Source organism: Ranitomeya imitator, chromosome 3 (assembly GCF_032444005.1).
Source record: "Ranitomeya imitator isolate aRanImi1 chromosome 3, aRanImi1.pri, whole genome shotgun sequence".
NCBI lineage: Eukaryota > Metazoa > Chordata > Amphibia > Anura > Dendrobatidae > Ranitomeya > Ranitomeya imitator.
In genome coordinates this window covers 534,212,690-534,217,180 of record NC_091284.1, presented here as the reverse complement: position 1 = coordinate 534,217,180, position 4,491 = coordinate 534,212,690, and the positions used below count along the sequence as shown (strand labels likewise).

Below are 4,491 nucleotides of genomic sequence, written 5' to 3'. Positions count from 1 at the left end.
GTAAATGAAAAGAGACTTGTGTAGAAATAAATAAGATGAAATGGGAAGTAAATAATATGAAGATAAAAAATAAGATATACCAAATAATAAAAAATAAAAATAAATATAGATAAGTGAATAAAAAAAGGAAAGAAAAAGAAAAAGGAAGGAAAATCAATAAGAAAAAAATTATAATAGATACAATACCAAATATGACACACAAAGCACATATAGGTAAAAATGACAAAACCTATTAAAAATAGAGTACGATGTTTTTATGTATACATACAATTGTATATATACATTTATATTCCAGTTAAAAAGAACAATAATCAATCTGTGTATTTTCAAGGATGATTCAGGGAAGATGATGGATCCACCCGAAACAGTCCACCGCAGTCTTCACAGCATGCATGATGTCCAGCAAAAAGAACAACCGGAAGACGAAATCAAGGTAATAACTAAAAGTGAATAAAAAGAATCAGCAACACATAACCATAATTTGGCAACCAAGAGCTAAGAACAATATATAATAATATGTAGAAGATGCACATATATATATATATAAATATATACACGTATATATGAAAGAGGGAGGGTAAATATATCAAATAATGCCCATACTTATATAACTACATAAACATGTAGCCCTGGATTACCAAAAAGGATGGATAAAAAATATATATAAAAAGTATAAAATATAATATATATATAAAAACATATATATAAAAATATAAAAATATGTAATTTATATAAAAAACGGTTCCAAGAATAGATAAAAGGTTCACAAAAAGGAAGCAAAATTAAAATTTTCGTTTAAACCCAAGGGGGAAACTGTTTTGAGGGTCCAAATCCATTTGGATTCCAGCCTGGCCAAGGGGATGCTAATTTTTCCAGCTCTAGATGTGGGTACAATCATGTCAATCCCAACTACACGTAGTAATGAAGCATCTGAATTGTGGCAAGTTTTAAAATGTCTGGGGAGTGTCTTAAGTAATGATAGGTCTTGAATATCTCTAGCGGCCAGAATCCCCAGAACATGCTCGCGAACTCTGATCTTCAGTTGACGGGTGGTCAATCCTATGTAAATACGTGAACAGGGGCAGGTGGCATAATACACCACTGCCTTAGAAGTACAAGTTATGGAGTGTGAAATTTTAAATTTTTTTAAACCATCCGAACTGACAAAAGTCTGAGCTCTGTCAACATTCGGACAGGCTACACACTTACCACAGGGTCGACACCCACTCACTGGTTTAGAGGAAGAGAGGAATGAAGGTTTAATTTCTCCCACATAGTGGCTCCTAACAAGTTGGTCCCCCAAATTCTTCGATCTTCTAAAGGTCATACTTGGTGTTGTCCCAACATACTGGGAAATAATTGGGTCGGCTTGTAGAATAGGCCAAGATTTTTCCAGATAGTAACGTACCATATCTGTTTGTCCATTATATTGGGTAATAAATCTTACGTGTTTACTAGAAGGTTTAGAATTAGTGGAATACAGTGCTTCATGTCTCGTTGTATTCTTAGCTCTATTATAAGCTTTTTTAATAGAGCGACGGCTGTATCCCCTATCTATAAACCTCAATTTGAGGTCCATGGCCTGTTTCTCAAAATCCTCTTCAGTGGAACATATTCTACGAAGGCGTAGGAATTGGCTTATCGGAATGGCCCTTATCATAGCTGGTGGGTGTGATGAAGAAGCGTGTAGAAAGGCGTTAACTGCTGTAGATTTCCGATAGAGGTCAGTTTGTAAACAGCTGTCCATACCCCTAATGACCATAACATCCAAGAATTCAATACAATCAAAATTAGACTGATAGGTTAAATGGATGTTATATTGGTTCTGGTTAAGGGATAGCATAAACTCGTCTAGTTGCTGCTTAGACCCCTGCCAGATCAGAAAAATGTCGTCGATGTACCGTGCCCAAAAAAGAACACGGTCCATCGACGACGACTGATCCGATGAAAAGAGGTCCCTCTCCCACAGCCCCAGGAACAGATTAGCATAGGCGGGCGCAAAGGCCGCGCCCATGGCTGTCCCCTGGAGCTGCAGGTAGAAGGACCCCTTAAACAGAAAAAAATTATGCGTTAATGAAAAGAATAATAATTGTTCCACAAAAGAACTTTTATGTGTAGACACAGCAGATGATTCCAAAAAAAATTGTGTAGCTTTAATTCCATCTTCATGACGAATGTTAGTGTATAGTGACTCGACGTCACATGTCACTAACAGAGTGTCCGTGCCAATGTATAAACCATCAATCTTTTTAAGAAAATCATTGGTATCCTTAATGAAGGATGGCAAGGTTTCCACAACTGGTTGAAGTTCAGAATCAATAAATTTATTAATATTCTCCAAGTAGCTCCCACATCCAGATATAATAGGTCGACCCGGAGGGGTCTCCTGGCTCTTATGGATTTTGGGTAGCAGATAAAGGGTGGGAATGGATGGTTCATGAACCTTTAGAGCATCAAATAATTCCTTACTAATACTACCTTGATCTTTTGCTGTTTGTAAAATGAGATTCAATTCCTTCTGAAACTTGATTAACGGATTAAATGTTAATTTACTATAACACGTACCATTTCTCAATTGGCGGAAAGCTTCAGATTCATAAAGTAATTTAGGCCAAACCACCACATTCCCACCCTTATCCGCTGGTTTGAACACCACATCTTGGAGACCCTGTAGTTTTCTAAGAGCCAATCCCTCCTCTTTGGTTAGATTGTTCCAGTGGGGATATCTAGGTACTCTCTCAAGGTCTTTGCTCACTGTATTAACAAAAATTTCCACTGTGGAGCAGGAAGAGAGGGGAGGAAATTTTTTTGATCGAGGTTTGATTGATAGTGGAATCTTACCTCCGGGTTGAGTTTCATGTTCACGACTTAATTCTTCTAAGATTGATAACGCTTCTTGTTCCGTTTCTGTGGGGAACAATTTGGAAATCGTCTCATCATGAAAATGACGTTTAAATATTAACTTTCTAGCGAACAGGTGTAAATCTTTTATGGCCTCAAAAGTATCATACTGGGCCGTTGGACAGAACATAAGACCCTTGCAGAGTAGCGCATTTTCAATAGGTGAAAATAAATGAGTACTTAAATTTATTACCTTCAAACCACCTCTGTAATTCTCCGGCGAGTACCTAAAGGAACGCTTTGAAGGCAGAAAACGTAGGTCCCTCTTTCGTTTTGGGGTCGCTCCAGCTGTTGTGAATACCGAGGCCACAGAGGAGGTGCCAGATACGTCACCCATAGATGGAATAGAGGATATTGATGATGTACGTATTCTGTTGGAATCCTGTATATTGGTATCAATTTGTTGTTTTCGCCACTTGTACACTCCCCCCTGGCTAAAGTCTTTGTGATCACGAGTCAATTTTTTGGACTGGTCCAATTGGATGTCCTTAACCCATTGGTTGATCAATTTGTCCAACTGGGTGTCCAACATATTTAGTTGTTCCGGAGTCAAACATGTTTTGGCATTATCATATGCTGCATCCAAAGATTTATCGATTTCCAATGTAGAATTTGCATGAAATTTGATCAAGAGCTCCATCAACCTTTTGGAAGTATCATTGCAGATACCTTCCCAGTCCTTAATAAAGTCATCATTGACAAAAAAAGCTGGGGTAACCTGGACCCTCAATCCTCTAGGGATTAACCTTCTTTTTATATAATTTTCCAAAAATGCTTGGCTCCACCAAGCCCGAGTACGTTTATATGTTAGATTTTTAATAGATTTAAAAATATCGTCAAAATGTGAACCATTAATACCCAAAGTGTTAGCGCCATTATTACCAAAAACTTCATCAATTTGTCCTTTCCAGGAGGCTTCCCTGGATTTGAGATCCATGCCCAGGTTCTTTTAGGGAGAGAAAAAGGATCTGTGCAAAACACAGTAATAATAGTTGAACAAAGTTGTACCAAGCCAATCAAAGAATAAAAGAAAAAGTAAATATCTATAAAACAATGAATATATGTAATATTAATATCAATAAATTCATATATATATATTAATATACTAAGATATGGCCCATACACTAGAGCAAAGAGTGGCAGACCACTCGGGATAGTAAGTAAAAACACTACCAAAAGAAACCCAGACAATGCAGAACCAAATGGAAAAATATAGAAGACACATATATGAAAAATAAGCCTTTATTATAATAATTATGGCAATGGCACTAACAATGTGCCTGTATATGGAGTAAAGAAATATATATAATTGTACATAAATAAACGGACGGAACTAACAGTAAAAAATACTAAGAGATGGTATATGTAAAGGATATATATATATATATATACTGAAAAAGTCTAAGAACCCAATGTAACTAGAAACAGACACACCCTAAATCTAGTCCATATATCCCTATGTACACAGCCATAAAAAATCGGTGCGTATAAAAAGAAAATAAGCGAGTAAAAATAAAACACAAAAGTGTGAAGCAAATATATGTGTAAAGAAAATATGTGTAAAAAATATATATACAGAGTAAAAAATGT

The 4,491-nt window shown here is 36.2% G+C and overlaps 1 long non-coding RNA gene across 1 annotated transcript; it reads right to left on the bottom strand.

Moving 5' to 3' along the window:
- Positions 1 to 300: 300 nt before the first annotated feature.
- Positions 301 to 3,620, bottom strand: LOC138672197 (uncharacterized). The gene is made up of 3 exons (XR_011319634.1): positions 3,095 to 3,620; positions 2,842 to 2,907; positions 301 to 440 (listed from the first exon to the last, which is right to left on the bottom strand). It is a non-coding gene; the product is annotated as an uncharacterized lncRNA (long non-coding RNA).
- Positions 3,621 to 4,491: the final 871 nt, after the last annotated feature.